This window comes from Stegodyphus dumicola, chromosome 3, assembly GCF_044657685.1.
Source record: "Stegodyphus dumicola isolate Sdum_Otavi_A_Nest chromosome 3, ASM4465768v1".
Lineage (NCBI taxonomy): Eukaryota > Metazoa > Arthropoda > Arachnida > Araneae > Eresidae > Stegodyphus > Stegodyphus dumicola.
In genome coordinates, this window is record NC_140770.1 from 22,590,742 (window position 1) to 22,605,010 (window position 14,269).

Below are 14,269 nucleotides of genomic sequence, written 5' to 3' on the forward strand. Positions count from 1 at the left end.
TTACCGCGTGATTTCGGGGTGTAATTGGAAGCACATTCGGCTGGCAGTCGGAAGGTTTGAAGCAGGCATGTCTAATTTTTCTTGTTTCTCAGCTTCGAAAAGCCTAATAACCTAATTAAATGTACGGCAATAAGCCTAATTAAAAATTAATTGAATTTCCAGTTGCATTTCTAGGCATTTATTTAACGAAAATATGCAGAGATTATTTGAGAAGCTGGCCGAATGATTTTGAGGGATTATAATCAATTCTGATTCTGAGACATTAAAGATTAACAAACTTGCACAAATTTAGATGTTTTCCAGAGTTTTTGTCAAATAGAAGGATTTCCTAATCTCTGAGACAGACAGCCTTCGTGCGCTTTGTCATCTTCAAATAATCTATTTCTAAGCCGTATTTGTGGTTACTTTCCTCTTTGCTAACTTCGATTTGGGAAGTTTAATTGAGATATTCCGGGATAGATGGCGCTAGGGATATTTTGTTAAGCATGCTTCTTTTCCATGGTCATTGCATCTTTCAGTGATCCTAATGTGGAAAAAACAAAAAGCTTGCCTCCCTACGTTTCTGGAAACTTTTTTTTTTTTCGTTTTAAATTGCAAAGGATTGCCGATATCTGTAGTTTTTTAAACTTATTAATGAAACATTTAGCAGTAATTACTTATAAAATTTTAAAGAAGTGTAACAGGGTATAAAAGTCTTTCTTAATATGTAATAACTTTTTAATGTGTTTTATATTCCACATCGGCATGTTTCTGTTGCGTCTTTAACTGAAACCCGTTGTTTCCTTTTATGTACACTGTGTCAAAAAAGGGGGACAGTTCTATATCTCCCGTTCTACTGCCAATTGTTTTTCAATATTTCGATTCTACGACTCAAATTATGCCTAAACATTAAATTTTGTAAAATTTATAAAGAAATGCAACAATTTATCTTGGCGCATTTTTCCGATTTGCGCCAAAAATAATTCATTTGGCTAACTTCTTAATATATGGCAATCTATTTTCCTTTCCTTTTTTACACTGTGCATGAGCGGAAAGAAAGTCACATCATTCCTACTTTCAAATAATTTTGAGCAAGTGCTTAAACTACATTTGATGTTATTATCGCTTTTTACAACATGCCAAATTTCAAAATGCGTCAATATTTACGCATATCTCCGGAAATTTTGAATAAAACATTTTCGAAAGAATAATTTTTTGCAGGTATGCTTAGAAATTCATTTACGCTAAGAAGATGAAAAAAATTTCATAGATTACAAATTCAAAATATTTTTAGAAAAATTTATAAAAGTTATTTAAAAACACAAATTTTAAAAATAAATCATAAAAAATGCGCGAATTTGATTTAGAATGAACCTAAGTTTCGAAATATGAAAGTAAGAATCAAATAAGTTTAATAAATAAATTATTATAATAAGTTTAATAATATTATTATTATAAATGCACATGTTATATATATATATGTAATAATAAAATGTCTATAGTCAAGAATACACTTAAAATTCTAATTGTATTGTTCTTTTCATTTTTAATGGCGACGTTCTCTTATTTGAAGGTACGTGGAATCAAATCCACAGCCCCGTGGATTTAATTCCACGTGGATTTAATTTTTAGAATGTTCTGGAAATATTTAAAGCGAACTGGATTGGCTGACGAGGCTGACGTCATTTCTTGGAAGCTCCGCCTTTCCAGAGGCTATAAAAGGACTCGCAAAGAATATCGGGGGCTTTTTCTTAAATGTCACTATGCAGTAAACTTCATACAAAAAGTTATTAGTAATTCTTTTTATTTACTCCGGATATCTGATTTTGTAACTGCTATTTCTCCTGAATAATAATAAATGGACCTGTTTTTTAAACTTATCGTCTGATAATTTAAATTACGACTACATCTATGTTTCTTCAATGATCTATTTATTCTGGACAAAAGCTGGTAGATCATATATATATATATATATATATATATATATATATATAATTATTATTATAAATATACATATTATGTATATACAATATACAATTAACATTGAAAATCTAAAATTTTGAGGGTTAATTTTTTTTTAAATTATTAGTGGGATTTTTACAAAACTTGTTATTTTGCATAAATTTGAGTCAAAATACCTATATTAGACCAATGCTATGTATAAATTAAGTTAAGTACTGGAGCCTATTGCGGGCTTAAAGATGCCGGAATGAATTTGCGTCAGTTAAATATAATTTTAGAGGAACTCAAAAAACTTTGGGATGATTATGGAATAATTAAGTCAGAAAATGAACTAAATATCTCTTTAAAAGTATTAGGGGCTTATGGCTTAGGCTGGTGTACGAGTAAAGATGTAACTTCTTTGAACATAGATAACTTGTGCGAAACATTAAATAGTTGTAGACACCACAAAAAGAAATATATTATAGGTGACTGATACTATTTTCGATCCAGTAGGTTTCCTGGCGCCATTTGTATTACGTGTAAAATTGATAATTCAAAACCTTTGGCAGTTGTGTTTAGAATTTGACGACGATGTTCCAACTGAGTGTAAGCAGTTGTGGTCCGAGTGGAGCAGTGAAATGTGAAATCGAAAAATTAAAGAAATTTTAAATTTCTCGAGAATATTTTCCCGGCAAATTGAATCAAAATAAAGACATCAAACTGCATTTATTTTGTGATGCATCTATTAAAGCGTACGGTGCAGTCGCATATTTTAGATCGATTGAAGAAGGGTAAGTAACATTCATTATGGCAAAATCTGGAATTGCATCAATTAAACAAACACTTCCAACGCTAGAGTTGTTGAGAAACATTAACATCGGCAAGACTTGCTAAAAATTTTAAATAATTGTTTTCAATTCATGAAGAAAATATCTATCTGTAGACTGACAGTATGATAGTCGTTTACTGGATTCATAGTGCTCCTGAACGATGGAAAATGTTTGTAAAAAATCGAGTATTTGAAATACAGTCATTAACTTGCCCAAATAACTGGAGACATTGTAATGGGAAGTCCAATCCAGGGGACATTTTATCTCGAGGATGTTCAGCCGAATATTTGTTGTCTTCAAAATTATGGCACTTTGGACCAAACTGGTTAGTTGAATTAGTGAGTACTTGGCCTAGTAAATTTATTGCGACGACGGAGTTTCCTGATGCTGAATTAGAGCGGAAAATGTTTATAAATGATACTACAATACTACCGTCTATTGCAGAAAACTATAATTCTCTGATGAATCTTGAAAATTATAGTAAATTAATTACAGTTATTAGAGTGACTGCATGGATATCTAGATTTATTCACAATCTGAAAAATAAAACTGACAAGAAAACAGGACCCTTGACTTACATCCAAGATAATGAACCCCAAGTTCTGTCATCTGCTCGTTTTCTGCTACGGCAGAAACTAATTTGCCTCCTGTCAAATACACTCATGAAGTGTGCAGCACTAAAGAAATTATTTTAATAGCGCATCTGCTCGTTTTCTGCTACGGCAGAAACTAATTTGCCTCCTGTCAAATGCACTCATGAAGTGTGCAGCACTAAAGAAATTATTTTAAAAGCGCATCTGTATCGTTAAAAACTATTAAATAACTTTTGGAAAATCTTTTATATATTTGTTGAATCTGAAATCTTCAAATTGTGTGAACAATCACAGTGTAAAATATGCCTTGAGTATGAACGATATCGTGATAATACATGATGAACGTTTACCACGTAACATGTGGAGATTAGGAAAGGTTCTCAAAATATTTACTGGTAGAGATGGACTAATTCGCAGTTGTGAAATAAAGACTGAGAAAGTCATTATAGAGAGACCTTTACAGTTATTAGTTAAGTTAGAGTGCTAAGAGTATTAATATTGTGTGCTGGTATATTTCTTACTGAAAATGTAGTCTTAATGCTACTTAATGTTGTATCTATGCTTAATATTTAAAGTATTGTATATTTAATATTTAAAGTTGAAATGTATGTATTAGAAAATTTTAAGGTTGCACAAATGTATAAGTGTATTTAAAATTGTTTTAATTCTGAAAAAAAGGCAGGTTTTTTGTAATAATTCTGGTTGAATGATTGAAATGTTATTTGTTTGATATTATCTTGAGTTATATAAATTCTTGATTTAAATTCCTAATGCTTGAACAGGAATGTTATGACAATAATCCTTGATGAATGAAACTTTACTTGATATTCTTGAAACATATGGTACGTTTTACACGTTCTTGATGTTTATGCGACGTTTTCTTGACCACAAAAACTTGAATTTGTATTGAAATGCATAATGATTCTTGAAAACGTTCATGTATCACTGATAATTTTGATTGTTCTGAACTACTGTTCAGCCGGGCCAGTGTGTAAGAAATTTATCTGGAAATATATTTTAATCGCCAAAGAGGGCGTAAATCCTTCATTGTGTATACTTCTTCTTCTTGGATCTGGCAGTGCCAGTTGAATGCAGGTTAGAACTGAATAAAGTTGGAAGTTTGAAACCTGATTCGAATGTTCATTTACTTGGTGAATTTGTGTGTGATTTGAATTGAATTAATGTTTCTTGAACCAAGATAACATGAAATCTATTCGGTTCTATTATATTATTTTACACAACGCACCGAAATATAATCGCTAGGAAATCAAGGACAGCCCCGTGGCGTTCAGGCAGGCAGAACACGTTCTGATTCCTCTTCCAAAACCTTCCGTTAAATACGAACTTCTTTCTACGTCATTTGAATACACACGTGCAAAACGATTAGCATTTTGGCTAGAAAGTGCGAGTTGAAAGCAAAAGCGATATGAAGTCGCTCAAATATAAAATAATTGTTAATTAAATTAAATAAATTCCCATGCGCTTCTAAGCAAATACTGAATTACTATATCTAAAACGTGTTTTGATAGTAATGAAATTTAAAAAGATATTTTCCGTATTTTAGCATATCGGTAAAAATTTCTTATGCTGACATTTTTTCAAGAGCAAAAACAAACTATCATTTCGAAAGGTTATATAGGTATCTTCTTGTTTCTGAGTCAATAAAATTTTAGCATTTGCGGACTGAATAAAATAATGATCACGTTAAATAACTGGAAGTCCGTAAATTGTCCGTAAATAGGCTTAATAAAATAATTAGCACTCTAGTTTTTATGAAGTCATACTTTGTGAAAACTAGTACTATTAAGATTATTTTAAAATTTGATAATGACATTAGGTAAAAAAAAAAAAAATTGTTTTGGAATCTTGCATAAAAAATTTTCTAAAAGCAAAGAAATTTAAGGAAAAATAATTCTTTTAAAAAGAATTTATTATTAAAGATCGTTTATATTTTCTGAAAACTCTACCTTTCTAAGGCATCAAGAAATTTTGTGTCGTAAATGCTGTTATATGAGATAAATTTAAACTTTTTTAACAATAACGCTCTTGAATTGCTTTAATCTCTTGGACACCAGATGGAGCTGCCTTCGCGGATAATGAAACTCCAGATCCAAATTATCAAAAATCGTGTTGTTGAATCTGCAAATATTTTGAACAAATTATAAAAATTTCTAATCTAACAATCTTCATAATAGCCTAAAGATCATATATGCATTTAAATTAAAGTGATCACATTTTCATTGAAACAAAGCGGGATAAATGGAATGAAATAAGAATTGCAATTTAGTTATGAAAGTAGACCAATAATTCAAAGAAATATATTTTATTGTATACATTCAAATTTATATGAATATACTCGTATTTATAAATATACAAAAATATATTTATTATTAACTATTGGTAACTATAAAAATGTTTGTAAAAAATCTGATGTGTACACCACATGACTTCTTGTACGGAATATTAAATTATACGCATTTTTCTTGCATTTCATTTAACTTATTAGATTGAATTAAATCTACTTCGACGACAGCGCATTACAATAGAATAAATGCATTCTTTAAAATTCACTTTGTTTACCACAGCGACACTCTGGCGCTAGGTTTACTTAACAGTATTATATTTCGCTCATATGATAACTCAGAATGCACAAAATTTATATCATTTAAAGAATTATCTAGTCGTTGCCACATGTTCTATTCATATACTATAACAAAGCTAGAACGATGTATAAAAGAAATTCAGCAAACAAAACGAAAAAGAAACAGTTTTTCTCAGACGATTGAGTATTTCTCATTCAATTAATTCCGTTTTCACTTCGCGACAAGGCAAAAATACATAAAAAATCAAAATATCTGTATTAAAAATTACGAAGTAAATCTTAAATACTTATTTCCTCGAAAAAATTCCAGAAAGGATTAAGCATGATTAAATTCGCAATAATAAATGAAGGCGTTATCTTTGTGTTGCGAAGCTTAGTGTCTCTAGATTGGCAACAAATCTACAATTCTGCTGTTTCAAATGTAAACAAATATGTGCGCCATGTTATTTAAAACTTAACCGCACTTAAACAGCTTTTAAATTGTTGATAATTGCACAAATATTGCTTCCAGAATTACGAAAGGCATAACATCTTTAACCGGAAGATAAAAACAACATAATTCAATCATTTTTAAAGCAAAAAATGTGCAATTTACAAACATGTAAGAGTAAAGAAACTGAGATAACTTAGCCGGGTAACAGAGTGGATATATTTATAAATATATTTATATACGTTTGGCGCGGCCGATTGAAACCAAAATACGAGGTGCACATCTACATGTTATAGTAGTCCTATATACAAAATTTCAACGTTCTGAGGCTACTCGTTTTTGAGATATGCGAGATACGTACGTACGTACATACGTTCCTACAGACGCCACGAAAAATTCTCTTCAGAATTCATTTTAAAGCAATTTTTTAGTTTTTTTGGGGGAAAAGAGTCTTTTATTCTGTCCTTACGTATAGATATTACGCAAAAACATGGTTAAATTGCGTTCGAAAGCTGTCAAAGTGGATATTTTTGTCGAAATATGCTGCCTGAAGCTTTTCGCGATTACAATACTTCCTTTTTACTTCGTACAAGGAAGTAAAAACAATAATTTGAATTTTATGTTTTTTAATTAGTTTAAAATTTTGTTTAAAAAAATTATGACTTTCGTTCATGGTTATATTTTTCTCCAAGTGAATGCTTTGCAATAGATTCGAATCATTTATTAAAATGTCGGGAAATTTCTCATATGAATTGGTCAAATTATATTTTACACTTAATAAAGATTTTAAAGTTTTAATGTTCAACTGCGTTTTTTCAATTTTCCATATTTTTGATACTCGAAAAAGCACGTTCTGTTACTGAATTTGTTTCTGAAAGGGAAAGCGCGTATTCTACAATTTTCAAAATATTTTCATATGGAATGTTATTCTGTTTAAAATGAAGGAATAACTCCGTCCATTTTTTGTCTGTTTCCACATTTGCAGACAACCGCCATTTAATTTTTTCATCAGTAACGTATCTTTTTACCAATGACACCTCATCAAAAAGATCAATTTATCAAATATTATTTTTCGGAAAATGGTTACTAATAAATTAAAAAGATTTTTCCACATATTCCTATAAAATCTCCTTTTTTAATGTCACCCAATAAAAATATTTAATATCCTCGAATTGAATTGTCCGTTCTTCAAGATATTCCAAGCAGTTATTATAAAAATTTCTGACTTCTTTCAGAAAATCAGTTTAATATGGCCATCTTGCTTTTCCAACCTAGTGATGTCCTTTCGAATAACTAAAGGAACATAATCGTTATCAATTCTCTCTCTCTCAATATTGTTTTTAAATCAGTGATTTCATTTGACACTTCCGTAACTGAAATTTTGTCCCTTCAATAATTTTCACAAGCATTGTGAAATAATGTAGCTTGGTTGTGAATGAATTGAAGCCAAATTTGTGATGTATCCTTTTAAAAAAATCTGATGTGTACACCACACAACTTCCTTGTACGGAATATTAAATTATATGCATTTTTTTCATTTTATTTAAACTTATTAGATTGAATTAAACCTACTTCGCCGACAGCGCATAAACCACAATAGAATAAATGCATTCTTTAAAATTCACTTTGTTTACCATAGCGACACTCTGGCGCTAGGTTTACTTAACAGTATTATATTTCATTCATATTATAACTCAGAATGCACAAAATGTATATCATTTAAAGAATTATCTAATCGTTGCCACATGTTCTATTCAAATACTATAATAAAGCTAGAACTATGTATAAAAGAAATTAAGAAAACAAAACAAAAAAGAAACAGTTTTTTACAGACGATTGAGTATTTCTCATTTAATTAATTCAGTTCTCACTTCGCGAGAAGGCAAAAATACATAAAAACTCAAAATATCTGTATTAAAAATTACGAAGTAAATCTCAAACGCTTATTTCCTCGAAAAAATTCCAGAAAGAATTAAGCATGATTTAATTGGCAATAATAAATGAATGCGTTATCTTTGTTGTTGCGAAGCTAAGTTTCTCTAGATTGGCAACAAATCCACTAGTCTCCTGTTTCAAATGTAAACATCAATGGCCGCCATTAAAAACAGGCTTAGCGGCAATTAAACAACTTTAAAATTGCTGATAATTCTAAAACTATTGCACACATATTTACTAAAGGCATAAAATCCTTAACCGAAAGATAAAAACAACATAATTCAATCATTTTTAAAGCAAAAAATGTACAATTTACAAGCATATAAGAGTAATGAAACTGAGATCACTGAGCCGGGTAACAGAGTGGATATATATATAAATATATTTATATACGTTTGGTGCGGCCGATTGCAACCAAAATACGAGGTGCACATCTACATGTATTAGCAGTCCTATATACAAAATTTCAACGTTCTGAGGCTACTCGTTTTTGAGTTATGCGAGATACGTACGTATGTACATACGTTCGTACAGACGCCAAGAAAAATTCTCTTCAGAATTAATTTTAAAGCAGTTTTATAATTTTTTTGAAGGAAAAGAGTGTTTTATTCTGTCCTTACGTATAGATATCACGCAAAACCATCGTTAAATTGCATTCGGTAGCGGTCAAAATGGATATTTTCGTTGAAATATGCTGCCTGAAACTTTTTGCGATTACAATACTTCCTTTTTACTTCGTACAAGGAAGTAAAAAGAGCTTCAATATTCTTGGACATTTATCTTGTGATAAAAATATGATTTTAATGGTTCCTATATTTTAGAAATATTTTGTACAGCTGGTAAAAGAGCTAGCCATCGCGTTTTGCTGTAACCAATAATTCTTTTATATTCGATTTCTGCGCTTTCACAAAATCCTTCAAACTTTCGCACAGTATATATATAAAAATACGAATAAATTTTTGCAATAATATTTTCAACACCCACTGAAAGTAAGTCAAACGCTGTTTGAATAGTATTGTGTCGAATGCGCACTGCACAATCTACTGCAATAATTTTTTGGTTCAAATGTTTGTTAAGTTTCGTAAAAACGTTATCGATGGCTCTTCTAGCTTTTCCACCAAAATTTGCGTTAGTGTTATCCTCACAATAGGCAATAATTTTATTGTTCAAATTGTTCTTTTTTAAAATAGTAATTACTTATTGAATCAAAAATTATTTGTGAAGTTTGACCCGGCAGTAAAAGAAAATCTGATATTCTAATTTTAATTCCTGTTTCTGGATCAAAAAGGTCTAATAATTGTGGGAAATAATTTTAAATCTTTGTGGTTGGAAGCATCATAATACATGGCTAATGCGCATTTAAATCTCAGACTTTCTGCAGTTGTGGAAACGAATATGGTGAAAAAACATTACAAGTAATTGTTTCGGTTTATGTCTTTGCACATGCAAATTTTTGTCTTGCAGTGTTTTGATCATTTGTGATGTACAATCAATTGATCTGAAACTTTGATTGTGGTTTATGGTGTGGAAAGCAAATAGCCCTTCAGCTAATGCTAGCTGTTTCTCCGTTAACAATATATATTCCTTGACAAGACGTAACGACTATGATCGAACACCACCGAGTAAATCTAACTCGTTACATCGCCTAATTTAGTTTACTCTGCATGCATTTTATGTGTTTCTTTTTTATTTATGTATTTTTTATTTCATTATATTTACTATAATAATTGATAAATAATAGGCAATATATTTTTACGTTACATTTAAAATAGGAAATGCAGATATTTTCTAAAAAGTGGGACATTTTTAAAAATTGGAGGGACGCGGGACAGTCCTCCAAAGAGCGGAACTGTCCCGCCAAAATCGGGACGTGTGTGATTATGGCAAAGCCTCGAGGGCTATCTGCCTAAGAGGAGGGATGCCTTCGTGGAGGACTTTCTAAGGGAAACTGGCTCGTATACACGTTACACATGGGGAAAACCACGAAAACGCCCATGCAGCCAGCCCGTTCGCGGGAATCGAACCTCGGACCGAACTACCAGTGTTCAGCGACTTTACCGCTCGGCCGCTGGTGGGCCTTCAAAATCGGGACGTGTGGTCACTTTAATTTAAATGTCACTATACTAAATCACAGTTGTTTGATGTCTCCTTGTGCTTACATACTACCATAGATCATGTACCCATTAGAGAATACATGAAGTTTATAAATTTGCACACACATACACACTAAGGGATACATGGTATGGAAGAGTTTAAAAAATATTACATATCATATTTTCTGGCGTATTTCGGAATTTGTAATTTTTGATGTCATTTTCAACTTGCCCTTGATAAATTGGTTAATTAAGTTAATAACTCGAGGAAATAAGTTTAAATGAAGTGAGACATTTTCAAAGTTTAGATCACTTAAATTTACGAGTTATAAGGTATTTCTCCCACTTCCCTAGCGTGCCTTCGTGGTGTAACGGTAGCACCCTGGGCCGGTATTCCAGAGGTCCCTGGTTCGATTCTCAGCGAAGGCGGTTGCATATTTTTCATCTTTTCTGCTTCCAATTAAACTAATGACTCTACAATTTGCGCTCGAACTAAAAGGGTTGTGGATGATGATTCTCTGCACCCAGGATTTGGCGACTTAATCCCCTAAAACTGTAATTAAACCCTAATTAACCTAAATTACACACAAAAAAATGTGTGTAATTTAACGGGTCGTACGAGGAAGTCATGGTGTCTCCACATCAGAAAATTTTTCACCAATTTTATCGGTCGAAAATCTAAAAGAGAAAATTATATGAGTAAGAATATAACAAGTGAAAAATACTCATACTACTAGTGATTATCGCAATATTATATATTTAAAAGAAGCCTACATTCCAACAAAAATACATAGTAGTATTAACATTGCAGTATCTAATAAGACATCTTCATTTCTACTTTTCTGTAACTTGAATCTCGCTCAAACTTATTGTTGTCTCCACTATTTCTTAAGCTTCGAATCATATTTGAGTAATTAGAGTGAATCATCCATAAATAATAAAGTAAATGTGAAGCTAATTCATAGAAATCGCAGACTGAAGATTAGGTCGTGTTTACGTCTCCGTAATGGGTCGGTTCTTGCATTAAGCTGGCTTAAATAACAGTTAGAAAAAAAGGATTTATTCAACTATTTAAAAGAAAAGGTTCCGCGTGACCTTCGCAGGTAGTTTGTGAGGAGCTGTATTTTTTAGTAGGAGAAAATTATTTTTGATTGGACGAACGCGTTTTAAAATTTAAAAGAAAACTTTCTCTGAATTCATTAAGGAAGGAAACAATTACACGAATGTTTTTTTTTTAATTTTTAGAACATGGCGCTAAAACGCTATACAGGGGTTCTCAACCGATGGTACGCGTACCGCTGGTGGTACGCAAGAGAAAAATAGGTGGTACGCTAAGAAGCAAAGTATTTTTAACAATTAAATTCAAAAATTAAAATCCCAACATCCTGATTGACTGTTTTCTCTTACACTCGTGAATTTAAGTGATCTAAGTTTTGTTGAAGAGTGGTGGTGGTAGTAGTACTTTGGTACTAAAGGTTTTCAATTTTTTTTAGATGGTACATGTTAGTCAAATGGTAGAGAACCGCTACAGTGTAGGAAAAAGTACGGTATTATTTTGCCTAATTCTTACGAAAATGCAAAGTGGTTAATTTCAAGAAAGCAATATTTAATCAAGTAGTAAATTTTATCTTAAAAAATGTCATCTTCTTTTTATTTTCAGAAAATAAAAGTTTAAAAGTCACTTTACTTTATATTTTACAGACGAAGTTCTTCTTCTAAGCATATAGTTACGGATTTGGCATTTAAATAGTTTAATGTTAGTAGAATTATAAATTAAATTGTTTTATCCCTGTGCAATGCAGCGCGTGACGAATATTATGAGAAAGCTAAGCCGGAAAAATTAAAAATACAAGAGCACGTGCATGTAACATTAAATAAATAAATATGTCTTTTGATTTTCAGAAAGTGTTAGAAGTTTCTTGCGCATTTAAAAAAGCTTATACAGGGTGGCCCAGAAGTCACTTTACATTTTGAAAATTAAATAACTTTTTTTTCTATTAATATATTTCTTTTTCTCTTTTCAGAATTAAAAAATATAATCCCTGGAAATTTTTGGCATGGATAAGTTTACAACAGAACAACGAGTGAAGATAATTGAATTTTACTTTGAAAAATGGACGGTCAATTGTTGCAACGCAATATATGCGCCATTTTAATGTTCGACATCCCCCTAGTAGGCCTGCAATAAGGAACTTAGCGACGCGTTTTCAAGGTTCAATTAGTGCAATCTTTAAAACCAGCAGACTTTCAGAAACGAGTAAATTATGCTGTCAGGTTTCAGAGAACTGCAAGAAATGACAATGAGTTTATTCACAAGTTGATCATGGGAGGTGAAGCTCATTTCCATTTGCATGGACATGTGAATAAGCAAAAAATAAAAAAGAATTAATTAAATACAGTCATTTAAGAAAAAGTTATTTAATTTTCAAAATGTAAAGTGACTTCTGGGCCACCCTGTATAAGCGGCATGAAAACCTCTCAGTTCGTAGTTGTTAGGGCCCACCAGCGGCCGAGCGGTAAAGACGCTGAACACTGGTAGTTCGGTCCGAGGTTCGAATCCCGCGAACGGGCTGGCTGCAGGAGAGTTTTCGTGGTTTTCCCCATGTGTAACGTGTATACGAGCCAGTTTCCCTTAGAAAGTCCTCCACGAAGGCATCCCTCCCCTTAGGCAGATAGCTCTAGTGTGCTTTGCCATAATTAAATAATCCAACCCATCCAATCGTAGTTGTTATTTAATTAGTTGTTGTTTTACGAATTTGTTTAGAAAACTGCTCTTGTTGAATTGTAGCGAACTCGCGGATTAGCTTTCTCTAGCTGTTTTGAATTAAGTTCTGTTGAACGTTTGAGTAGTTAAAAGATAACTACTGTGATGTATTGTAATATTGTACGAATATCTGAGAAAATTTAAGTATTTTGTTTTATTTATTTGTGATAATAATAAATCTTACTGATTTTTCATCGGACTTGTGCATTCAATTCCTAACGAACCGGTGCGCACGCAATAATATCATAACTGATTAGAGTTTTACGTGGGAACTGTGTTTTAAACTTCGTAGGTTAAGGAATAAAAATTTAGAAAATTTAAGAAAAACTGCAAATGAACTCTACCTTTACTGTTTGCTTGATGTATAGCCAATGCCTTTTGCAAGAACAATTGAGGCTGTAGAGACATTAGGAGTTTTGAAGGAGGAGACATGAAAAACGTGTAGTGCCCTCAGCGGGACTCGAACATGGACCTTACGAATACGCGCCGAGTGTGCTAACCATTACACCACGAAGGCACGCAGAAAGGAGGGGAAAAATGCCTTACAACACTTCCACAAAAACCTCATATTTACTTCAATATAAAGAGAATATTTTCTATTTGAAAGAGCTTTAACATATATTACGGATATTTATCATATAATGTACCGTTCATACGAAAGTAAGGAATGTTATATGCTCAAAAAAGTTTACCTTGTGTTGAAAATTCAGTAACTAATAAAAAAAGAAAATCTGAAAGGTTTCAGATTTTAAATTACGTCCAAAGGGGCGTTTTTCTAAAATTTTTTGTGTTACCTTTATTTATTAAATATCCTGTTCTTTGCACTTAAAACATAAAATTCAGTTCAAGAACAATATCGTAAAATAATTTTAAATTGGAAATATCTTTAGAATTTTCGATACGCAGTCTCACGCGCTGGAGATAAAAATGTTTTCTCTGTACAACTTTGCTATTGCTCGTTTTGAAATCGTTTAGTTTTTTTTAATAAAAAATTCGTTGAATTGTTATAAAATACGAAATCAATAATAAAACAAATTTCAAATTCAAATTAGGGCTTCCACATGCCCATATTCTATGGAAGATTACGTTAGTCAAATTT